General features: G+C 48.1%; 1 protein-coding gene across 5 annotated transcripts in view; it reads left to right on the top strand.

Moving 5' to 3' along the window:
• The window catches only part of NCOA1 (nuclear receptor coactivator 1), a 206,760-nt gene that overhangs the window by 97,819 nt on the left and 83,280 nt on the right, over nt 1–25,661 (top strand). The window contains exon 1 of one of the 5 annotated variants that reach the window (XM_054179759.1): nt 16,034–16,115. The exons of the other annotated variants lie outside the window; for them this stretch is intronic. The gene's annotated coding sequence lies outside the window, so the exon portion shown is untranslated. Of the gene's footprint in view, nt 1–16,033; nt 16,116–25,661 lie in introns of those variants that run through there. 5 annotated transcript variants of the gene reach the window in all.

The following is a 25,661-nucleotide window of genomic DNA, read 5'->3' on the forward strand; positions in this document are numbered from 1 at the left end:
GCAGTGCCATGCTGGCATCAGCCATAGTGCTGAAATACTGACACAGTGAGGAAAGCATTTCCTGGGCTTGTAAATCTTCAGGGAGTGGTGGTGTTTGCAGCAAAAGAACTCTTCTGCTGGCGTGGATTGCGTCTTGATTGCATCTTTGGCTGGTTCAGCCATGCTGAGGGGAGCCCTCTAACCACTACAATCACTTTTTGATTAATTTGATGGCTAATTTAATTAGTTTGATCAGTAATTTGATTAACTTTTGTAGGTACGGGCTTGAATCTGGAATGAAAATTGGAAGCTGCTTCTCTTGTTTGCAGGAAACAGGATGGAGGGGCTCTGGGTTGGCAGTCGAAGAGAAGACTTGGGTTTTTTTGGATATTAAATGAAAATACATCCCATGCCAGCTGACATGTGGATCTTTGAGTCCACCAAGTCACAGAGTCTCAGCATAGCAGGTCCCACTCCTGTGCTAAAGAAGGGTCACACAGAGCAGGTTGCCCAAGATCGTGTCCACGCGGGTTGGAATCTCTCCAGAGAAGGACATTCCGCAACCTCTCTGGGCAGCCTGGTCCAGAGCTCTGGCACTCCCCCAGGAAAAGATTTTTTTCCTGATGTTCAGATGGAACTTCTGGGCTTCCATTTTGTGCCCATTGCCCCTTGTGCAGTTGTTGGAGACCACTGAAAAGAGAAGGTTCCCTCTCGGTCTTCTCCAGGCTAAACAGCCCCAGGTTTCTCAGCCTTTATCAGACATGCCTCAGTCCCTTCAGCATCTTTGTAGCCTCCACTGGACTCTCTCCAGTTGATCCCTGTCTCTCCTGAATGGGGGAGGCCAGAACTGGACCTAGTTCTTCTTCCCAAAAAGGCTTGTCAAGCCCTGGAAAAAGCTGCCCAGGAAAGTGGTGGAGTCACCATCTCTGGACAAATTGAAAAGCAGTGTAGATGTGGTGCTGAGGGACGTGATTTAGTGGTGACCTAGTAGTGCTGGATTAAGGGTTGGACTTGAAGATCTTAAAGGTCTCTTCCAAGGAAAACAATTCTGTTATTCTATGATTCTAGAAAGTTTTTATAGCACAGTGACTCCATGGGGCCATTAAAGGTATTTTGGTAAAGGACTTAATTCTTTTTTTGTGTGTGACAATAAAGCACTTTGGAGCAGTAAAGCTCTCAGAAATACTTTTGAGCATGGCTTTGCTTCCCAACTCGTGTTTGGTTTGTTTCAGAGCCTCATGAGAAATGTGATGGATTTGCCGTCAGCATTACAGCACTCGATAGAAAATGGCTTCAGTTTGCACTGTGGGGTTGGTTGTGCTGCATTCCTGCCTCTCTTGGATTCATAAAGTTTCTGGAGGTGTGCTAAATGGAGTTTGGGTGTAGCTGATGTAACTGTGCTGAGGATGGTGGTCAGATGTGCAACTGGGGGAGCACACAGATGGCATTGGGGAGCCAGAATTCATCTGTGCCCAGCACTGTCCAGTACTGCCAGGTACTTGTGCAAAATCAGCAGTGGAAATGATGGGAGAGCTTCTCTCCAGACAAAATGTCCTTTTGATCCCTGGTAATTAGCAGCTGATAGAATCACAGAATCATTTTGGTTGGGAGAGATCATCAAGTCCAACAATCACTGCCAGCTCACCACTAAATCATGTCCCTCTGCACCACATCTACACAGCTTTTAAATCCCTCCTGGGATGGGGACTCCACCACTTCCCTGGCCAGCCCATTCCAGGGCTTGACAGCCCCTCTGGGGAAAAAAATTTTCCTCATGTCCAACCCAAACCTCTCCTGGCACAACTTAAGGCTGTTTTGTCTTCTCCTATTGCTTTTTCCTTGGCAGAAGTGATCAACCCCCACTTTGCTCAAACCTCCTTTTAGGAAGTCACAGAGAGCAAGAAGGTCTCCCATCAGCCTTCTTTTCTCCAGGCTAAACAACTCCAGTTCCCTCAGCCAATCCTCAGGAGACTTGTGCTCTAGACCCTCTAGCAGGAGGATCTCCTCTTGTTCCAAGTTGTTGGGATGAAGCAGGAGCAGGTTTGCTCTGTACCCAGAGATAGTTGGCCATCCATAACTTGCCTCAGGTGTTCTTCAGCTCCAGCTTTGGCCCTCCATGCCCAGATGGGACTGAGCATCTCAGCTGGACCCTTAAAACTGCTGTGCTGTGCTTTATCACAGTATCACAGTATAACTAAGGTTGGAAGAGACCCCAAGGATCATCGAGTCCAACCTGTCTCCACAGACCTTATGACTAGACCATGGCACCAAGTGCCACATCCAATCTCCTCTTGAACACCTCCAGGGACGGTGACTCCACCACCTCCCTGGGCAGCACATTCCAATGACAAACGACTTTGAGAAGTCCCTGCTGCTGGCTCCATCATTCTGCATTTCCATATATTTTTTGGTCACATTTCAGAGTGGCAACCAGTTTGGGGCAAGTGGCTTTCAGGTGATGATGATTTTGAGTGTGTGATTTAAAAGGACATTTCTAGGGAGACTTCTTTGTGATCTGGGAAGGACACACTGGCTGACAAGGTCATGGGGCTGAAAATGGCTCTGCTTCTATCTAACCATCCTGATGGCTGCTCCTTCCCTGCACAGGTGTGAAAACACAGCCTGAACCATTCTTCTCCAAGCTCTGGAGCCTCCCTAGAGCAGGGGACGTGTTGCACGTGCTGGCCCTGGGGACCACCTTGCCTGTGCCCCTCGTTCAACATGTTCTTGCTTTGCCAGCAGACTTGGCCCCTGGGCAATCTTGCTCAACCCAGGGAAAATGTTGCAGGACCTGCTCTGCAAGTGAACATAGTTGAGCAGGGGGGAATAGCAAATTCTGGAGAGTTTAAATTGAAGAGAGATTAAGTTGAATGCCCAGAGCATTGCATGGACCCACCTTGAGAGGTGCTTTTCCAAGGGCTCCTCTGTCATCACCAGAAAGCCTTTTATAGAATCATAGAATCAGAATTGTTTAGGCTGGAAAAGACCTTTAAGATCATTGATTCTAACCATTAACCTAGCAGGACCAAGTCTGCTGCTAAACCATGCCACTCAGCACCACATCTACAAATCTTTTAAATCTCTTCAGGGATGGTGACTCCACCACTTCCCTGGGCAGCCTCTTCCAGCACCTGACAACCCTCTTGTCAAGTGGGAAAGAAATTGTTCCTCCTGCTCAGCCTAAACCTCCCCTGTTGCAACTTGAGGCTGTTTCCTCTTGTCCTGTCACCTGCTGCCTGGGAGAAGAGACTGACTCCCACTTCACTCCAACCTCTTTTCAGAGAGTTGTAGAGAGTGAGAAGGTCTTCCCTGAGCCTCCTTTTCTCCAGGCCAAACAACCCCAGTTCCCTTAGCTACTTCTCACAAGACTTGTGCTCTAGAACCTTTACTGGCTTTATTGCCCTTCTCTAGGTCTGCTCCAGCACCTCTTGTAGTGAGGGTCCCAAACCTGACCCCAGTATTCCAGGAGTGAGCAGTCACCTGTGGTCACAGCAGCTGTCTTCGTTTTGCACTGCCTCAGCTGACAAGGTCTATGCTGTGTAGCCTGGTGCCCTGTTGACACCCACAAGTTTCCTGAGCCTGAAACCTGCCACAGGCTGAGTGCCAGCACAGGGCCAAACCCCAAGAGCTGGTCTGTCTTCTTCTGGGCATCAGGGTCTGTGCTGTGTGCTTCTGTGGCATAAGCAAGATGTCCTGCTTCTTAGTGATGGTGATAGTTGTCTTGATGGATTTGGCTTCATCTTTGAGGTTGTTTATCAGTATGACCTTACAAACACAGAATGGTTTTGATTGGAAGGGTCTTTTGAAGATCATCTAGTTGCTCCTGGCTGCCATGGGTAGGGACCTGTTCCACTAGATCAGGTTGCTCAGAGCTCTGTCCACCCTGACTTTGAGGACTTCCAGTGGCAGGACACCCACAACTTCTCTGGGCAATCTGCTCCAGCATCTCATCAGCCTTAGGATGTAGCAGGGCTGCTGCAGTGCTGCTTAGTCTATGGTTGGAAGTTGCTTTGACTGTTAAATGGTAAGCAGCAAAGAAGAACTTGTGGCTTTGATCTTCTCAGCTGCCTGGTCACCAGAAAGGTTTGTAGAACCACCGTGAAGTGGATGAGGGAGGCCCAAAGCTCCTGCTTGTGAGCATTAGCTTTCTTACAAGGTCTGGGCTGGCATGGCTCAGTTCTTTTTAGGGCTTTTGTCAAGACCCTGTAAAAGACCCTGGAATACCTGGCTGGAGCCCCTGCTTACAAAATTGAGATGGTTGTTTGGTTTGGTTTGGTTTTTTTACTTAGCCTAATCTATTCAGAGTTTGACATCTGGGGCAGGGACAATCTAATTCTGTGTATTTGCATGGTGCCAATCATAATAATGCTCTGCTCTTGGGACCTCTGGGTCCTGTTGTAATACATGGCTTGAGTGGATTTGGAGCAGAGGTCTTGCTGATCTGATAGCCCTGCTCCGATGGTGATGGCTTAAAGGAGATGCAAAAAAGGATAAAAATCCCTGGAGTGGTCCACTACAGCTTACCCTGCCCTGGGAAAGTGTTTCTCCTAATCTCTGGTTGATGCTCTGAGTAGGAAAGATCATAGAATCATCATAAAACAATAGAATGGGTTGGAAAGGACCTTAAATGTTGTCTAGTTCCAGCCCTGCTGCTATGGGCAAGGATACTTCCTACAGGACCAGATTGCTCAAGGCCCTATACCACCTGGCTTTGAACTCTTCCAGGGTTGCAGCCTGCACAACTTCTCTGGACAACCTGTTCCAGTGCTTCACCACTCTCTTGGGGAAGAATTGCTTCCAGTTTGCAGCCATTACCCCTGTCCTGTCACTACATGCCTTTGTAAGAAGCCCCTCTCCACCTACCCTATAACCCCCTTCAAATAGTGGAAGGCTGCTCCGAGGTCTTCCTGGAGCCTTCACTTCTCCAGGCTGAACAACTCCAACTCTCCCAGCCTGTCTTCATAGCTCCAGCCTTCTTTGTGGCCCTCCTCTGGACCCTCTCTAACAGTTCCTTCTTGTGTTGGGAGCTCCAGAGCTGGATACAGTACTGCAGGTAGGGTCTCACTCGAGGGGAGTAAAGGGCAAAATCACCTCCCTTGTCCTTCTGGGCATGCTGCTTTGGATGTAGCCCAGAATACAGCTGGCTTTCTAGTCTGGAAAGTGCACTTTGATGGTTCATATTAAGCTTCTCATCAACCAGCACTCCCAAGGGTCTGTTAGGGAATCAAAGAAGATACAGATGACAACGTTTCTGGTCCAAAACGCTTCATCACTGATTTCAAGGGGAAGGCTCTGCAAGAAAACCAAGCAGAGGTTGATTCTGAGAGATTATACTCAACCCTAAACATCTCCTGGACCTAAAGATGCAGCTGCTGGACCACAGACAGCAGCTACTTGTGTAGAACAAGTGGTCTTTCATCACTTCACTGCAGTGTGTCGGGAAGAGGGGGTGCTCTGTAGTTTTCTCACTTAGAGTGCAGCATTTTAAACCACAGCAATCTGAGAATTAATGATTTTTTGTTGTTGTTGTTGTTCATCTGCTTGGAAACAGTGGTTATAAATAGGGCAGCAGTGAGCTGTTTTGGTGCTGGGTGTTAGGAGGTCATTCCAGTGCCCCATCTCCTGAGCAACCTCTTGTCACACTGGCTGCATCCTGCCTCCGAGGCGGCAGCAGCTCGGGATCCTGCTGCAGTTTGGAAGTCAGTGGGAGCCTGTTTCAGAGCAAAGGCTTTGCTGAGCAGCAGGGTTTCTGTCAAAAAAAAAAAAAAGAGAGGTTCCCAGGTCCTGCTGTGTCCATCGTTCAGCCAGATCCACTCATCTCTGCTGCTTTTTGTGCGTCTGACCTCATTTTGTGCTGTGCTTGCTGGAGACTCAGCCCGCGGCGCGGTGCCGAAAATGGTCAGGGCTTTGCTCTTTGTGCACCAATGGAAAGGTGAAGCTCAGGTGGGTTTGGATTTTGCAATGAGGTGAGCTGGGGATCCCTAAGGGTTAAGGATTTCAGAATTCCCTGCGAGTTTTGTCCCGCTCTGCACGTGCTGCCTGCAGCAATCCGAGGGCATGCTCCTCTCTAATGCAGCTATTTTACCAAATTGCTTTGTGAGTAGTATGTAATTTTGTTCTAACTGCTGCTGATGGCAGCACGGAGATGATGGTGATAGGAGCACGTATCTTCCTGGGAAAATAATTCATAATAGACCAGGATGGCTTCTTCTCCTCCTTATGGTGATGGATGGGTGTCGGCTGGCCCCGCTTCCCCGGCACCTTTGGAGATGGGTGCTTCAGGTTGTACTGCTGGGGGAGAGCTTTCTGCACGCTTCTTGACGTCTGTGAGACGCGCAGTGGGAACTGAGACCGCTGTTCCTTGGTGGAGACCACAGAATCCCACCATAGTGGGGGGTGGAAGGGGCTTCAGGAGGTCATGTAGTCTAACACCCTGCTGAAGCAGGGTCACCAAGAGCAGGTTGCCAAGATTCATGTCTAGGCAGGGTTTGGACAATCTCTAGAGAAGGAGACTCCTGGGATCTGTCCTGTGTCCCCCTGCTGAAGACACTGTATCTGCAATGGTTTTTCTGGGCATGTTAGTGGTCAGACTGGGATACTAAGTATCCTTTGATACTAATTTTCATGTTTTGTGGTTCTGGAGGCACTGTAGAAATATGTTGAGTTTCCAGATGAGGATCTGGAGAATAAGGTTGGAGAACACCTTTAAGACCATTGAGTCCAACCACTAACCCAGCACTGCCTAGTCCACCACTGAATCGTGTCTCTAACCACTACATCTAAGTTACTTTCTCCCCACTCTGGAAAGCATTAAGCATTTCTCCTGCTTTTTTGGGCTTGAGAGGGAGGAGGATTTGAAACCCACCTCTAATAACCCACAGTTCATGATAACTAATGTGGAGCCTTGGCCCCAAATCCACTTTTTCCTCATGTTTTCCTGGTGCAAATTCTATTCAAGAAGGAGGAAATGGCACAGAAATAAAACAATCATTTGATCCAAAACCAAACTGAGCTGTTAGGATGTTCATTCCTCCTTGGGGATAGGTAGGAGGCTCTGGACAATCATGGCTCAGCAAAACCTGTGAGAATGGGGCCCATAAGAAAGCTGGGGACAGACTTTTTAGCAGGGCCTGTTGTGGCAGGACAAGAGGTGATGGTTTTAAACTAACAGAGGGGAGATTCAGACTGGATAGAAAGAAGAAATTGTTTATGCTGAGGGTGGTGAAACCCGGGCATAGGTTGCCCAGAGAGGCAGTAGGTTCCCCATCCCTGGAACCACTCCAGGTCAGGTTGTATGGGGCTCTTAGCAACCTGATCTAGTTGAAGATGTCCCTGCTCACTGGGAGGTGTTGGGCTGGATGACCTTTAAAGGTCCCTTCTCACCCAAACCATTCTGTGATTATGTGAAACTCGGTTTTGTTGATGTGCCCCACAGACACAGCTGGCTCACAATCACAATTTGTTACCTGAGCCATTACAATTAGGTAAGAATAACAAAGGCAAGACACTTTAAAAGCAGGGCTGAACCCAGGGTGTCTCTTGATTGTTTTCGCTTGTCACGTAATTGAACCCTCAGGACCTCTCTGCTCCATGGGAGGTCAGCAATTTTCATAACTGGTTTATAATTATTCCTGTGGTGGAACCTCTTACATGGCATTAAAACTACAGTAAGAGGGGTGAGGAGGTATTGATCCTTCCCCTGGCAAGAGGAGGGTCTGCATGGACCACTTTGCTCCCAACTGTGTGGTCTGTGAAGTATTTGGGGGCTGTAAAGTACCTCAGAGTACAAGGAACAGCATCCTTCTGTCATTAGAGGAGGAAAAGAGGAAGACTCACTTTATTGCTTCAGAAGGGATCAAACAGCAGGACCACCAACCTCAGGGTTGATGCCAGTAGTACACCAGCATACCCCTCAGGGGTGGGCTCTGCTCATACTGGGCTGCAGATTAATTGTCTGGTTTTGTCATAGGCTTCTTTCCCTTGGGGGTATGTCCTACGGTGTAGTTACCTAGTTGCCATGTCTGCTTCCGAGGTATCCCTGAGTCAAGTAAGCAGCTCATGCCTTTTCTTGAAGATGGACCATGCATGGGACATCTGGGGACATCTCTACTCCAAGCTCTGTTGCAGAAGGGATGGAGACCATCTTAAATACCCCAACAGCATCAAGACCATGGCTGCTACCAGAATCTCCATATTCTGCATCTGCTTGATTGGAGAGGAAGGGAGAGATTCCCAGGGAGAAGTTTAAGGATGCTCCAAGTTCTGCTTGGCTCTGAGTGGGATGCCAGGCATTTGGGTTTGGGAGTAAACTGTGGGAGCTGTATCTTTACTGTGTGTCTCTTACCCTGATTATATATATCCAGTAAGGCAGGGAATTGCCATTCACATACACACAAAAATTTGAGAGCAGCCCTGTGGAGAAGAACTTGGGAGTGCTGGTGGGTGGAAAGCTCAATACAAGCTGGCAATGTGCACTCACAGATCAGAGGCCAACCATCTCCTGGGCTGCATCCTAAGCAGTGTGGCCAGCAGGTTGAGGGAGGAGATTCTGCCCCTCTGCTCTGGTGAGACCCCACCTGCTGTGCTGTGTCCAGCTCTGGAATCCTTAGCACAGGAGAGACATGGACCAGAAGAATCAGAGTCACAGAATGGTTTGAGTTGAAATGGATCCTTAAAGATCATCTAGTCCAACACCCCTGCAGTTAGCAGGGGTGTTTTCAACTTGACATGTTTCTCAGAGCCCAGTGCAACCTGACCTTGAACACTTTCAATATTGGGGCATCTACAGCTTCTCTGGGCAACTTGGGTCAGTGTCTCACCACTCTCACCACCTACTCTCTTTCAGTTTAAAGCCATCATCATTTGTCCTGTCACTGCAGACCTTGATCAAAAGTCTTTCTCTGTCTTTTTTATTGGCCACTTTAAATACCAAAAGGCCACAAAAAATTCTTCATGGAGCTTTCTTTCCTCCAGGCTGAACAGCCCAAACTTTCTCAGCCTCTCTTCACAGCAGAGGAGTTCCAGCTCTCACATAATTTTTGTGGCCTTCTCTGGATCTAGTCCAACAGACCTGTGTCCTTTCTGTACTATGATTTGGACACCTTTCACTGTCAAAGCCTCATGAATTTGCAACAGCCACACATATGCACAGACAACTTTGTAAGCCTTGGAGCCACTGATGAAGAGCAGGGACCAAGCAGTCTTGAAGCATCTCTGAGAGAAGAGAGGTTGGGCTGAGTTGTGTTTTGTCATCAGTTTCTCCCTCAATAAATCCAACCTCTAAGCTAGGAGGGACTTTGGGCTCATAAACCCCACGCTGACAGCACAGAGTATCTCTCTCACCACTGTTGCTGCATGCCCAGAAGAATGTGGCACTCTTAAATTCAGCTTTTACTTACGGTTTACTCTTTTGGATTGGAGTAAATAAAAACATTAAGCTCTGACAGTTGCTTTAAGTAGAGAGTTACCACAATCTTTATTTTTCTAGATGCAAGAACCAGAACCCAGTTATGTTTTTTGTCCAACCTGGTTAATTCTATTCTATTCTATTCTATCCTATCCCACCCTATCCTACCCTATTCTATTCTATCCCATCCTATCCCATCCTATCCCATTCTATTCTATTCTATTCTATTCTATTCTATTCTATTCTATTCTATTCTATTCTATTCTATTCTATCCTATCCTATCCTATCCTATCCTATCCTATCCTATCCTATCCTATCCTATCCTATCCTATCCTATCCTATTCTATTCCCAGTTTCTTTAGAGCTTTACTGAAGTGGTGGAAGAAGCCAGGCTGGAAATGCTGAACTCTGACTTTGTCAGACCTGCAGACTTGAATGTGCAGCTTGGGATTGTTTATTTAACAAAACAAAGCTCTTTCTTCCTTGCTTCCCCATTCAGCCATTTACCTCAGATGCTCCTCATCTGGTGTTTGCTACCTGGAGAGGGTAGAAAACCTCTCTGGAGCTTGGCTGTCAGAGGATGTTAACGCAGTCGTGTGGATGCAAGCACCTCGGCAAAGTGCCGAGTCTCGCGTGTTCGCATTGTGTTTGTTCTGCCCAGCTCCAGCTGTGATCCCTGAGCCTGTGTAGGTGGGCCTAAACGGTGCTGCTGTCGGAGAAATGGAGCACATCCCTCTTTGGGGAGAAGCTGCAGATTCCTGGAGGAGTTCTTGGCTGCTTGAGCATCAAGATGCTAAAGATCGGTGTTGATGGAGGAAGATCATTGTAGCTGGTCAGTACAGGGGGGCAGGCAGGTTTTGTACACAAAGCACGAAGTGCAGAGTAGTGGAGATACCTAGTGGTCTCATCTGAGCTGCTCTTGTTGCTATGTCAACTCACTCATGGTAAAGCAGAAGCTTTACCATGGAGGCTGCTAGAGCATCCTCACGGGACATAGGTGAAGCTGGGAGGTGATTTGAGCGGTTGTAAAATCAGAAGAACGTTTTCCATTCCTTCATTTATCATTAAAAATAAATAAAAAATAATCCATCTCTGGAGTTCTGCTCCTGGAGAACATCTGCTCACTGCCAGGCAGTTGTGTCTCGAATAAACTAAACCTCATTTTCCCTTCCTAACCTGGAATGACATCCATCGAGATGCTGGCTTTTAAATGTCAGTGTCGAGTGCTCGTCTTACCTCTGCCACAAATGGACGTTTCTGATACTGTTCTGTGGCTAGTCTTACTCCAGGTTCCTCCATACTGCTTCTCCATCTCTTAAAGCTTGTTTGTTTCAGGAGACTTTGCATGCTAGGAGTGCAGATTTGTTGGTGTTTTATGCCTGTTTCATGCTGTTGTCCACAGCCACAAAAGATCAGGCTCAAGTTCTTTAGAAGGGGCCCTCAAGTCATGCAATCATGGGGTTTGATTGGAAGGGGCCCTAGAAGATTACCTAGTCCAGCCCCTTTGCAATGAGCAGGGACATTTTTAACCTCATCCAACCTGACCTGGAGCACTTCCAGTGATGGGACACCCACAACTATTCTGTCTTGCCTGTTATTATGGAACCTCAGATCATAGAATGGTGGGGGTTGGAAGTGACCTAGGGAGATCCTCTAGTCCAACCCCTCTGCTAAAGCAGGTTACCCAGGGTTGCCTTCCAGGATGATTTGGAATCTCTCCAAAGAAGGAGATTCCACAACCTCTTTGGACAGCTTGTTTTAGGGCTCTCAGTCTTGCAGAGATGTTGAAATCCCTCAAACATCCTTGTAGCTCTCTGTTGGAGTCTCCAGCAGATCCCTGTCTCTCTTGAATTGGGAACCTGCAAACTGGACACAATATCCCAGGGGTGGTCTCACCAGGACAGAGTAGAGAGAGAGGAGAACCTCCCTGGACCTGCTGGAGTACTCGAGTTGGAGGTTTAATAACCTGTCACAGCATGGGACCTTGTGTTGGGCTGGCCAAGAGGTTTACAGGGTAGAAAATCTGTGGTGGTAGGTTCATTGAATTAAAACTTATTTTGAGCTGAATTTGCCCTACACAGAAGCACAGAATCGTTTTGGTTGGAAGAGACCTTTAAGATCACCGAGACTCACCATTAACCCAGCACTGCCAGGTCCCCACTAAATCACTAAATCATGTCACGTCCCTCAGCATTACATCCACACATCACTGAGATCCCTCCAGAGATGGTGATTCCAATACTTCCCTGGACAGCCTGGTAACATGAACCATTTAGAAACTTTTAGCTCAAACCCAAGTGTTTGATTCAGGAGGAAGCTTTGAAAGAACCACCGTTGGTGTGACTAAGTCAACACAGAGCTGAGAGTCAGATGCTCAACGGTGCAACCTGATGGAATCATTAAATTGCCACAAGGTGGTTTTTATTTTACACATTTTTATTTTACTTCTCAGTTTCTGGTGGATTATTACCAAATGTTGGGGGGGGTGGGAGGTGGGAAATACCTATACTGAAGTAGACAAACCTGTACATGGTGGTGCTTCCAAGTGGGAGTGGCTGAAGGTCAGGCCGTAGCTGGGGCTGCACTGTTTGTGTTGCAGGCAGCGGATGTTGCCTGGGCTGAGCTTTGCCAGTGTTTCAGGTGATGGATGAGCAGTGCATGAGGCTGGGGCTCAGAGGTGCCAGCAGGGAACCAGCTCCCTTCCGCTCGCTTGTTTTCTGCAGCCTTCATAATTAATCACCATGCCCAGGAGAGCGGGCAAGAAAATGAAAGTTGGGCACCTTGCTCTGGAGCTTCTGCAAGTTCTTTGTCTTCCAAATGCCTTGTCTGGCTTAACTCTGTGTTGGGAGAGGTGTGTTCTGCTGAGTTTATCTCATAGAATAGGATCACAGAATGGTTTGGGTGGGAAGGGACCTTCACAGCTCATCTAGTCCAACTGCCCTGCAGTGAGCAGGGGCACCTTAACTAGAGCAGGTTGCTCAGAGCCCCATCCAACCTAAGCCAGAATGGTCCCAGGGATGGGGTGTCTACCACCTCTCTGGGCAGTGTGGGCCAGTGTCTCACCACCCTCAGCATTAACAATGTCTTCCTTCTGCCTAGCCTGATTCTTCTTCAGGGCGAGGCTTGACAGGATGCTTGGTTGTATGGTTTAGTTGATTGGGTAGTGTTGGATGATAGCTTGGACATGATGATCTCGAAGGTCTCTTCCAACCTGGTTAATTCTATTCTATTCTATTCTATTCTATTCTATTCTATTCTATTCTATTCTATTCTATTCTATTCTATTCTATTCTATTCTATTCTATTCTATTCTATTCTATTCTATTCTATTCCCTCTTTTAGTTTAAAAGCATAACCCCCCTGCCCTGTCACAACAAGCCCTGCTGAAATGTCTGTCCCCATCTTTCTCGTGGGCCCCATTAAAGTGCTCAAAGGCTGCAATAAGGTCTCCCTGGAGCCTTTGCTTCTTCAGGCTGAACAACCCCAGCTCTCTCAGCCTGTCCTCACAGCAGAGGGGTTCCAACCCTCAGATAATCTTTGTGGCCTCCCCTGGACCCACTCCCATAGGTCCATGTCTCTATTGTGCTGTGGACTGGACACAGTGGGGTCTCACCAGAGTGGAGCAAAGAGGCAGAATCCCCTCCCTTGACCTGCTGCCCATTCTGCTTTGGATGCAGCCCAAGATGCAGTTGGCTTTTGGGCTGTGAGCACACATTGCTGGCTCCTGTCCAGCTTTTCATCCACCAATGTTTCCCTTTTTATGGTGACATCACATTCACTACTCCTCATCCAACTCTTTCAAATCTCCTTGAAGGTGAAGAGATGGTGTGAAAAATACACTGAAGGCAGAACTGGGGTGTTACTCCCAGGTTAACGTCGATGTTCTCATGAAAGGCAGATGCAGCCAGGACAAAGACATCTATTAATCATTCATTTAACACAGCAGCTGGAATCAAATTCACTGCTGGAGCTGGGCCATTCCTGCAAGGGTAATTTTTGGCTGCTGAAGTCATAAAAAAATTGAACAGATGAAAGGGTGGAATTTGTTGGTAAACTCTTGAAACTTCATCTATTTCTCAATTATTTGAGTTTTAAATTGGTGTTCTGCACTTCCCAGCTCCTTCAAGACTGCAAGGAGAAGAAAAAATGGAAGGATCCCATCCAAAAAAAAAATGCTGTGCTTTGAGATAATGCAGGCAGGAGCTTGGGTTTTGAGCAGGCCATGGGGTTTAGGCTTCAGCCTTAATTTGCTCCATGGTTGTCAATGAAATAGAGTTTTTGCCGGGGGGCTGGGTTTTCAGTAGAACTACACTTGAATTATAGCTCTCATCTCTTTCCCTTCTTTGCCATTGTGCCATCTCAGTACAGCTGGACCACATAAGGTCTCTGCAGTTAGGTTGTTTGCCTGGAGAAAAGGAGGCTCAGGGAAGACCTTCTCAGTCTCTGCAATTGCCTGAAAGTATGTTGGAACTTGATGGGGGTTGGTCTCTTCTCACATTGCCCCAAGGATAGGTTAAGTTGGATGTGAGGAGCAATTTCTTCCCCAGGAGGGTTGTCAAGGCCTGGCCCAGGCTGCCCAGGGCAGTGGTAGAGTCCCCATCCCTGGAGGGATTTAGAAACTATGTAGATGTGGTGCTGAGGTACATGGTTTAGTGGTGGACTTGGCAGATTAACAATTGGACTTGATCTTAAAGGTCTTTTCCAACCTAAGTGATTCTGTGACACTGTGATCTTCTCTGCTTGGCCTTTCTACAGCTGTGGTCCTGCAGGCACTACTATGCAGACAGCAGCATCCTCCTGGACTGAAAATCTTGAAATCATAGAATGGTCTGGGTTAGAAGGTCATCAGGTCCAACCCCTCTGCAATGAACAGGGAAAAGAGTACCTGGACATTATTATTTAAGTTATTCTGCAGCTGTGTCTATATAGGTCTCCAATACTTCCTTCCATGTATACCTCAAGCTCTATTTTTCTACCCTTTGACTTTTTTTCTTTAATTATGATTTTATTATTTAAATTTTTTAAGGTACTTTGGGGGGTGGGGTGTGTGAGTCCTTGATATAACAGCACTGCAGTGTTGCCAAGCACTTTCTCCTCTGCTGACTTCTGGACCATCATTTCTCTATCTCCCCATCCTACCAACACACTTTATTCCAAGTTCCTTGTCAAAGTTTCCCCCCTCTGTGCCATTCTGAGCACTTTCTCCTCCTTTGTGTCTTCTTTGATGTCTGCAGCTGTGCTATCCAAGTCCCATCCTGCTTCATCTTTACTTTTGATGAAAAGAATTTGAGAACTGAGGAGCAGGACAGGGGAGAGGGGACCTTCCCCAGGGTCCCTGAAATCAGTCATTCAAATGCCACACCGATGGCAAACCCCAAATTATTTGGATGTGGATCAAAAGAGCCACTTTACACCTCAAACACCTTAAGGTTCCTGTTTATTTTTGTTTATGCTATTCAAAAAAAAGTGACATCCAGACCTTGATGGTGCCTGTGATGTGACTGAGGGTGTGAAGTTACAGCAAGTCCCCATGCTCCTGGCTGGGCATTGGGGTAGTTGTGACCCCCTAGAGACAAGTTTGTATGCTGGAAAGCAGAAGGATGATGACAATTTTGGTTTTTTTCCCCTTAAATCTGCTTTCCCCCTACCCAAGCTCCATACAAAAGCAAGGCACATCCAGAATTTTAGCAGAACATACTGTGGTGCACATCAGCTCTTTGGAGAAGACTGGGGGTGGTGGGGTGGTGTATGTGTGTCCTGATCACTCCCAGGGTGATACACAGCCTGATTCTGGGTTTGTCTCATAGTCCAAGCTGTAATTTGTAAGTCCAAGCTGCACTTCCTAAGTCTGGCAAAGTGAAAAACCTGCTGTTTTAAGGGCAAAAATTGTGAAGTTGCCTTCTCTGGAGAGATTCCAAACCCACCTGGATGTGATCCTATGCAGCCTGCTATGGGTGACCCTGCTTTTGCAGGAGGGTTGAACTAGGTGATCTGCAGGGGTGTCTTCTGACCCTCACCAGTCTGAGATTCTGCAATTCCATGAAATGCCTCTTTTTGGATGGAGAAGCCTCAGGCTCCATCATCAGACTGGGATGTGGGGAGGTTACAAGAGGGGTGAGATTTGGGTAAGGGAATTTTTCCTGCACCGTGGTTTTTCCTCATGTGCAATGATAATTTTTCTGTGCTCTAGAGATAAAATGTGAGATAAAATGTAATAACATCTGGGGCACACTCAGCTGTCATGGTGCCTTATGGGGATGCAGGGAATAAAAACTGACTTGTGTCTGAATTTAGAGCAAGCAAAACTGCCTTTGATTTCGAGCGTTTGATAGTTTCACTTTAAAAGATGAGAGTCCCTGGGATGGGGCTGGTTCTGTTTCTAACCCCAGCAAGCTGCAAGCCTTGCTGCTTTCGCTCGCTCGCTCGCTCGCTCCCGTGCCGTCGGAGCTGCCTGGCAGGTGGCATCGCCGGCGCTCGCTCGGCTCCGGCGGCGTGCCTTGGGTTTCATTATCGACCAGCCGGTGAGGGAACCGTGTGGGAGAAGCTGGCGGTGAGTCCTTTTCGCCCGCGATGGCAACAGCACCATGTGCTGACGGGTGCTGAAGGGCTCGCCAACCCCCAGGGAGCGCATGGGGGGAGCGTGCGGGAGCGAGCGGGAGCCGGCGGCATGTTCGTCATCGGGGGGCCGCGCAGCCAGCGAGCAGAGCCACGGAGCGGGGGAGCTGCTGGGTAAGGGACCACGACTCCTTCCACCTGGTGCAGCCCTTTTGCTGGGAGGGCTTTGGGAGCGAGCGGTGGGGTTTGGAGCGAGCGGCGGGCTCGGAAGTGAGTGCTGGGGTGTTCGTATGTCTGGGCTCTCCCGCTGCGACCTAGCTGGGGTGAGGGGGGAGAAAAAACCTTTGCTGTCACTTTACTCAGCATTTATACAACAGTGCCAAGCAAAGCCGGTGTGTGGCTAACGAGTGATAGGAGCATTTTTCCAAGGCCGCCTTCCCTTGGGTATTTTACTTCGGGTTTCTTTCATGGCATGAAGTTTGCCGAGGCCGTTTTGGGTGCTGGTCCCTTGCGCGCAGCGTTGTCGGCACTGAGTAGCGCTCCGCGTTACGGAGGAGAAGGGGCTAAGTAGAAAATGACGTATTTCTGTGGTGACCTTGAAAATCAGTGTGTGAATGTTTAAGCTGGGCAGAGCTGGCACGAATCCTCACGGCGACTTGCAGAAGTAAGGACGTGAGATTAGTTTTTTGTTGTTGGTTTTTTTCCTCCTTTTCTTTTTTTCTTTAGGAGAAAAAAATGTTCCTCGTTAAAAGGGGGGGAAAAAATTGCTGATTGCTTCACGTTCGTTAATCATTGATGGCAGGAGCAAAAGCAGCAGATGAAGTTAATGATTTCACATGTATATGGGTCTCCTTCAGCAAAGTGTTGCACAACGTAAAGGAGCTCTGCCCCTTTGAAGCTGGCATGGGGTTGCTGTGTCAGTGGGCACTCGTGTGAGGTCTCTCTCAGGAATTTCTCCTGCCCTTAATTCACTCAGTGGGTTTGGGTCTGTTCCTGCCTGCATGGCAGCAGCCCCAGAGTTACTACTGGATTACTGGATCCCAGATTCCAGGATGGTGAGGATTTGAAGGGACTTCTAGAGATCATCCAGTCGACACTCCCTGCTAAAGCAGGGTCATTGCTAGCAGGTTGCCCAGGATTGTGTGCAGGAAGGTTTGGAATCTCCCGGGAGGAGGAGACTCCACAGCTTCTCTGGGCAGCCTGGTCCAGGGCTCCAGCACCCTCACAGGAAGAAGTTTCTCCTCATGTTTAGATGGAACTTCCTGGGTTCTATTTTGTTCCTGTTGGCCCTTGTGCTGTCACTGGGCACCGCTGAAAAGAGTCTTGTCCCATTCTCTTAACACCTGCCCTTTAGCTATTGATCATCATTGAGAAGATCTCCTCTCAGTCTGTTCTTCTCCAGGCTGAACAGCCCCAGGTTGCTCAGCCTTTCCTCCTCCCAGGGATGCTTCAGTCCCTTCCACATTTTTGTAGCCTCTGCTGTACTTTTTCCAGTAATTCCTTGTCTCTCTCAAACTGGGCAGCCCAGAACTGGACACAGCCCTCCAGATGTGGCTTCACTAGGGGAAAGTAAAGGGGGAGGAGAGCCCCACACCACAGGGTGAATAAAAATGCGGTTGTTGCCTGGAGCCCGCTGCGTGGGAGAAGGCGTTGGAGGGCTTTCCACCATAAATCCGACGTCGCCGGTGCCTTCCTTTTTGCTGTACATGCCTGTAACAGGCTGGAGTGATGGAGAATATTGTTTAAGATTTATGTAAACCTTTAAAACGCTGCATAAATTGTAGCTGGAGGCACTGCCATACCACTCTTGAGTGGCACAAACAAATTTCTCATTTACAAAGCAGGCTCCATCCCTTGCTTTTCCTCTCTTCTTTTTTTTTTCCTTTTTCTTGTCTTTTTTTTTTTTTTTTCCCCTGATTGCTGCTGACATCATTAAATAGCACAGGAATAAGATCCAAGTGTTGGATGATGTGATGCCAGTCTTCCCCAAAAGGGTTGTCAAGCCCTGGAACCAGCTACCCAGTGCAGTGTTGGAGTCGTCATCTTTGGAGGGGCATCATCTTAGGGGGGACATAGTTCAGCAGTAAACAGGCAGTGCTGGGTTAATGTTTGGACTTCATGATCTTAGAGATCTCTTCCAGCCTAAATGGTTCTTGAGTCCTACATCTCCATCTGTGTTTTCAGGGCTCTTTGGTGCACCCCTTTTCAATTTTTAACACTATTGATGTAGGTCTTCCATCAAAGGGAGCCAACATGGCACAAAAATCACGTTTTTTGCCTTAAAAACTTCAGATCCAGACTGATACCGCAGCGTAGCAGCAAGAGTTGTGTGCCTCAGAGATGGGCAAATCAGGTTGAGAGATTTGTGTTCTCCACTCCTCTTACCCCATCCTCTGGCAGTGTTGTATATGTATTGATGATGGCGGAATCTCAGTGAACAGATTGTGGCTTCAGCATTGCATCAGCGATGAAGCAAGTCTCCATGTAAGACCTTGAAACAAGGGAAGGTGTTTGAAGGTTGAAATCAGTCCAATCCAAAATGGATTTCACAGATCCATGCTCACATTCTCAGATCCACAGAGTTGGGGATGTGTGTCAGGAAGAAGTTGTCCAGGAGGTCAGCACAGGATGCTTGACAGTGTGATGGAGATGGCAGCTGCTATGCTCCTCACACCTCCTGTCTTTTTCATGCCTTGGAGAAGCTGACAGTGGTCAGTCTGTCTACCCTGTTGTGTTCCAAGATTCAATGATTCTCCTGTCATGCTGCAGGTAGATGTGTGCTGAGATCCTGAAGACATGTTAACCTGAGGACCATTGACATCTAACATTTTTTTAGCCTTTCTGCTGTTTCTTCCTTTTAGTGCTTCTGCACCCACCATCTCCATTCACCCAGTCACTCTGGTCTTAATATTCATGGTTCTCCCCTCTTCCCTGGTCTTTACTTAGTTCTGGTACAAGATGGAGGGAGTCTTTACTATTCTTGGCTCCATCTGGAAACCCAAAGGAAGGACAAAACCATCCCAGCTCTGCTATTTGGAGAAGTCACCCTGCACTTGGGTGGGTGAAGAAGGCAGATGGCTTGGTTCATCAACACATATTTTGCTTGATGGCCAAGAGGAAGAAGGTTCTGCATTGTTGCCAACTGGGTTGGAGCATCCATCATGGCTTGGGCTTGCCATGATGTTGCCAACCATGGTATCAATGGTGATGTTGCTCAAGCACCACCAGCCCACCACTCCCAACAGAAAGGCATACAGAGCATCCGTGTGTGCTGGATCCTAGTGCTCCAGGTTTTCCATGCTTGCTGCTGGTGGTGAGACATTTTGGGTGACTTTGGATCATAGAATGGGTTGGATTGGAAGAGACCTTTAAAGGTCATCTAGTCCTTTTATGCTTTAGATACTTTTATCAGCAAAGAAGCAGTGAAGAACAAAGTCCTTTCCTGCAGCTGGGCAGAGCTCCAGCTGGGCAGCTTTTGGGCAAGGAGGATGAGGAATCAAAAACATGGAGCCAGCACCATGGTAGGTCCAAGCACACACTGGGTGTCCATGGGTTGGTGTCTGCTACTTGTCCTTGGACATCTTCATGGGGCTGTGACCATTTGGATTGGAAGGGACCTTAAAGATCATCTACTTCCAATTCCTCTGCCTTGGGCAGGGACACCTCCTACTATACCAGATTGCTCAAGGCCCCATCCAACCTGACTTTGAACACTTCCAGTGTTGCTGCCTCCATAGCTTCTCTGGACAAGCTGTTCCAGTGCCTCACCACCCTCATTTCTTCCTAATGTCTAATCTAAATCTAGCTGCTTCCAGTTTGAAGCCACTGCCCCTTGTCCTGTCGCTACATGCCTTTGTAAGAAGCCCCTATCCAGCCACCCTGTAGGCCCCCTTCAAATACTGGAAGGCTGCTCTATGGTCTTCCTGAAGCCTTCTCTTCTCCAGGCTGAACAAACCCAACTCTCCCAGCCTGGCTTCACAGGAGAGGTGTTCTAGCCCTCTGGATCATCTTTGTGGCGCTCCTCTGGACTCTCTCTAACAGTTCCATGTCCTTCTTCTGGACGCAGTACTCCAAGTAGGATCTCACCATGCTCCATTTTTGAGCTTTGAGGTCACACTTAACATGAAGAAACACACTTAAAAATCAGCTTTTGCATCATGGTTGCTCCCGGAGCGGCAGCAGGAGAGCAAAGTTGAGAGCTGTGAGCTTCCTAACAACTTGCCAGACTTAAAGTTGTCACACTTTGTACCGTGGCCTTGTTCGTTGCTTAATTAGTTTGACTTTCATTATTCTTCTTGGCAAAAGCCATCAGGATCCAAAGGTTGTTCAAAGGGCACGGAGTGATGTAATTATTTTTTTGCTCCCTTTTTTTACCTTTCCAAGCAGGTTTGTGTCTCTGACATGGGGCTTGGGGGAATGTGATGCTGAAGCGTCCTCATGTACCTGCCTTTTGGTACTGATCGCTTTGAACATGCAGCCTGGCTTGTCAGGGAAGTGTTGGTGACAGTGCTGAACAGGTTGGCTTTAGGATCTTTTCAAAGCATGCTAATCCTCACCACCTCTTTTAATGCTACTGTGGGGCTATAAAGGCAGCCACATAAGCTTAAAAAAAAAGATGTAAAACAAAAAAGAAGGCATTTCTAATGATGTGTACAAGGCTCAGCCCCTTCCCAGGGCGTCCCAGCTCCATCACTCTGGGGCTTAGTTAGTGGCCCTGAATTCCCCCTGCTCTCCTTGCACAGACAGCTTCAGCCCCTCAGGGCACCAAGATGGTCCAGCCCCGTTTCATCCTCTTTCCATTTGCCCAGAAAATGAAGATCTCTGTTCCAGCAGAGCTGCAGAGGAGAAGATTGGTTGGAAACCTCAGTTATCAAGACTGCTTGTAATTACTTGGACAACTTGAAGTGTGAAAGGAAAATATTTGTGATTCAAGGCGTGGGATACGGCGTTATCTCCCAGATGGCTGGAACTGGGATGTGCGGCACTGTGCCGGGTTAGTCCTGACTGCACACAGAATCTCAGCATGGTAGGGGTTGGGAGGGACTTCTGGGGGTCATCTAGCCCAACCTCTCTGCTAAAGCAGGGTCAACCATGGCAGGTTGCGGAGGATCACACTCGGGCAGGTTTGGAATCTCTCCAGAGAAGGAGACTCCACAACCTATCTGGGCAGCCTCTCCCAGGGCTCCAGCAAACCTCACAGGATAGAAGCTTTTCCTCCTGTTCAGATGGAACCTGTGTTCCAGTTTGTGCCTGATGCCCCTTGTCCTGTTGCTGGACACCACTGAAATAAAGTCTGGGCCCATCTCCTTACCCCAGTGCCCTTTAACTATTGACCAACACTGAGCAGATCCCCCTCTCAGTCTGCTCTTCCCCAGGCTAAAGACCCCCAGGTCTTTCAGCCTCTCCTGCTCAGAAGGATGCTCCAATCCCCTCAGTGTTTTTGTAGCCCTGCAGCCAAGGTCTCCACAGGGTGAGATGCTGCTAGGTTCCTATGATGACCCTTCATGGTGCAGGGCTCTCACCCCTCCCATCCTCCTCTGGTCTTTGTGGAGGAACCTGCTGTGCTTCAGGCATTTTTGCAACCAAGAATCAAGTATCCAAAGTAGTGTTAAAAAGTTTGTCTCCTTAGAAAAGGCTCAGTGACACTGGGGTGTGTGGCTGGACAGGTGGGAGAGCTCATGCACTGTGTTCATCCCCAGCTCCTGTTTCTGCTTGCTGTGATTTCCAGCCAGGGTGAGATGCAGCTCTGGCCTGAAGCAGAGCTGCATCTACCTCTAGAAATTCTTCTTTTCAAACATGATCAGTGTGATGGGCTGTGTATTCTTCTGGCATGCTTTGCCTGAGGCTCCCCCCTTACCCAGGTAGCTGTCAGTGGCTCTTACTGTACCTCCCCTATCCCAGTTTTATCCACTCTGCTCTCCGGCTCTGTCTGGGGCTTGCACATAAATGGGAGAGACATGGTGTGTGTGCATGTCTAAGATGAAGAATTATCTGCTGTGGGGTGTTACCTACTGTTTATTTGCTTGAGTCTCTGCTCAGAGGTCCCAAAGGACTGGGAAGTGCACCTGGACACCAGTTTGCTGCCGATCCTGCCGAAGCGATGAGTGGATATAGCAGCAGCACAGCACTCGCTGCTGGTAGATTTTCATCCTTACACAGTATGACTTCCAGTAGCATTTTCCACCTGTAGCATCTCCATCCCTGGCTGTCATCTTCCCATTAATTAATTAATATTTGCAAAGCAAGTACCTATCCCCACAGTCAGGAAGCTCTTGAAGCAGATCCCCACTGGCTGAGTTTTGTAGGGGCTGCTGTCTGTGGGATGTTTTCCAAAGGGCATTAGGATTTGTGGTTGAGTTTCCTTCTGCTCTCCTTATGCTTTTGTTTTAAAAGACCTGCAAATTATCTTTAAAAAATACTACCTGATGCTGCAGTGGCAAAAAGTGTGGTGCTGGAGGGCGATGTGCAGCCAGGAGGGGTATCTAAAGTCACACTGTGACTTCAGAACATAGAATCATAGAATGTTCCTGTTGGAAGGGACCTTTAAAGGTCATCTAGTCCAACCCCCTTGCAATGAGCTTCAACTAGAGCAGAGGGGTTCCAAGCCTCTGATCATCTCTGTGGCCTCCTCTAGACCTGCTCCAGTAGGTATGGACCTGTTGTGCTGAGGGGTTCAGAGCTGGACAGAGCACTACAGATGAGGTCTGACCAGAGCAGAGGGGCAGAATCCCCTCCCTCAACCTTCTGGCCAAGCTGCTTTGTTTGCAGCCCAGGATGCAGTTGGCTTCAGGTTGTGAGGGCACATTGCTGGCTCATGTTCAGCTTTTCACCCACCAGTGTCTCCAAGCCCTTCTCCACAGGGCTACTCTTCATCCCTTCATCCCTTCATCCCCCATGGGCAGAAAAGATGGCCAGGGAAGATGATAAGCATCAACTAGATGTAGAATGTAGGGGTGGCTCTTGGAGCCATTCTGAGCCAGGCTGCCTCTGCTCTGCCCTGTTAAATCTTCCATGGAGCAGAGGAGTGCTGGCTGCAGTGGAGTGGATGGAGCTTAGAGGCTGGAGAGAAACAGGGTGTCTTGGCTGGAGGAGCCTAGGTGCCATCCCTTTCATCAGCATCGTCAAATAGGAAAGTGATGAGTGATGGAGACTGGTGCTGGAAGATTTTGGTGGTTAGAACACCAGATGGCTTTCCCTAAAATAGAGCCCAACAGTTTGTGGGCACAAAACACTGTCATGTAAATTAGGGGTAACCTCTACGAAGCTGCTGAAGTTAATTGTGCATCGTCCTCCCCCCAGCCTCACATTGCTCCCCCCCTCCCCCCCCTACATTCCCCACTGCCTTATTTACCTCTTAATTAGATCACATCTAACAGGCTCTGTAAACACCTCAGGGCAAGGATCCTCATGTTTTGGAGGCATCTGGGAGTGATGGTAAAAAAGGATTAATAATGATGCAAGCAGCTCCAGCGTTGCCTCTGTTGTGCATCACTGTTGCTGGGTGGGGTTGGTTTTTTCTCCCTTTATCTCCATATGGTTTGTCTAAAATATCAGCTGAGAAGAGAGGGAGGTGTTTGGAAATCTCACAAACCAAGATAACTGAAGATGAGGGGAGAAAAATAACCAGCCTTTTTGAAGTGGTATTCCCTGCATTTTGCCCAGTTCCTCTCGAAGAGGAATCTCTTCAACCTCGCATTTCACATCCCCCTCGTGCCTTCTCCTCCTTCCTTCTGTGTTGGGGTAGCTGTGACCTCTGCATCTTGGTGCTGGAGTAGAAAAAAAATCTCAAGGAGGACTCTAAAGAGCCAGGTAAGCCTCTGCCACCGGCCAGAGAATGGTTCCACCACAGGCTGGGAGCCTGGTGAGGTGGTACCCACACCCTTGTGTGTCTTGCTTGGGATTAGATCACAGAGTGTTAATTTCTGAGCCTGACCTGAGTGTTGGTTGGGTTCTCAGAGGCAGGTCCTGGCTCAAACTTGCTAACTCACAACACCAAGACATCTTCCATACGATGTGTTTCCCTTTGGAAATGCTTCCAGGCAGCATCTGCTGCATCCTCCCTGTAGAGCCCTGGCTAAGGTCTTGCTCAGGACATCTAGGTACTGCTGTGATGCAAATGAATACAAAATAAACAAACCACAAACAAAGAAACAAAGAAAGAAATCATCTTTTTCATTTTTTTTTCCCTTTTATGCTGAGAATGGTGAGACACTGGCACAGTTTGCCCAGAGAGGTGATGGATGCCTCATCCTTGGAACCATTCCAGGTCAGGTTGGACAGGGCTCTGAGTAACCTGATCTAGTTGAAGATGTCCCTGCTCACTGCAAGGTGGTTGGACTAAATGACCTTTAAAGGTCCCTTCCCACCCAAACCATTCCAGGATTTGATGATTCTATAACCCAGGTCATCTGAGGTTGAAAGTAACCACCTATGGATTACATGGGGACCACCCAGCCCACGGGATGCCACCTGCAATCAAGACCTCTTTTCCTTTGCACAGGGGTTTGGTCAAACTCCACCTGCTCTGTTGTTTTAATCTTTTTTCTTATTAATCCCTTTAACTTCTCTGTCATTCACACTTCTCTTTGAGGAACACTTCTGGTGAGGTGTCTGCTGAGAAGGTGATCTGAGCTGGGCACAGTCCCCTGTTTGCTTAGCTAATTATGCATAGCTAGATACCAATACCTCTAACAGATCAAACCCTTCATTCTCCATGCTCTGCTGATGTGGCCAGATAACCATGGACGCTGCGATGTCATTGCTGCATTTTGCAGGAGTTCCCATCCAACATCTTGCTTGGTGTTACCTGACTACTCTTAAGGATTTGAAAACAGCCCCATGCCACCAGCCCAACCCAGTACATGGGCTGCAGGAGCCACTTCTTGATGCAGCTGAGCTCGTTTCCCTCTGTGGCTCTTGATTAATGTTGTGCTTGTCCGAGTTTCTTGTTGTTTCTTGTTTCAGCTCCCTGGGATGCTTCAGAATCTGTCTTTGTTCTCAGAGGTGGTTTCACCTCTTCTAAATCTTGCACTGTATGCAAATTTTAATAGCTGTCTGTTCCTTAATAAAGTTAAAAAATAGGAGAAGGCTCAGCAGATACCCAGTGAGCACCATCAGCTTCCTCTTCCCCACACTGCTGAGTGATTTAGGAGGACTTCAGTGATCACAGAATCACAGCATGGTAGGGGTTGGGAGGGACTTCTGGGGGTCACTTAGTCCAAGCCTCCTACTGAAGCAGGGTCACTCAGAGCAGGCTGCCCAGGTTCATGTCCAGTCAGGTTTGGAATCTCTTGAGAGAAGGAGATTCTACAACCTCTCTGGAAATCCTGGTCCAGTGCTCTTTCACCCTCACAGGAAAAAAGCTTTTCCTCCTGTTCAGATGGAACCTCCTGGATTCCAGTGTGTGCCTGTAACTGGGCACCACTGCAAAGAGTCTGGCCCCATTCTCTTACCCTGTGCCTTTTTGTTGACCATTGGGAAGATTGCCCTCTCAGTCTGCTCTTTTCTAGGCTAAACAGCCCTAGGTCTCAGCCTCTCCTTGTAAGATGCTCGGCAAACCTTCTTCATCTGGTGAAGAACTCATGTTGAGACTGCTGTCTTTGTGTCTCAGCGATCCTCTGCTCCAGAGCAAGGTTTAGCATGATACACTGCTTTTTTTCTTACACATCTTGAACACCCCACCCCATTGCAGATGCTCAGGGAACATCAAGGGTGCAGCCA

Source organism: Dryobates pubescens, chromosome 3 (genome assembly GCF_014839835.1).
Source record: "Dryobates pubescens isolate bDryPub1 chromosome 3, bDryPub1.pri, whole genome shotgun sequence".
NCBI lineage: Eukaryota > Metazoa > Chordata > Aves > Piciformes > Picidae > Dryobates > Dryobates pubescens.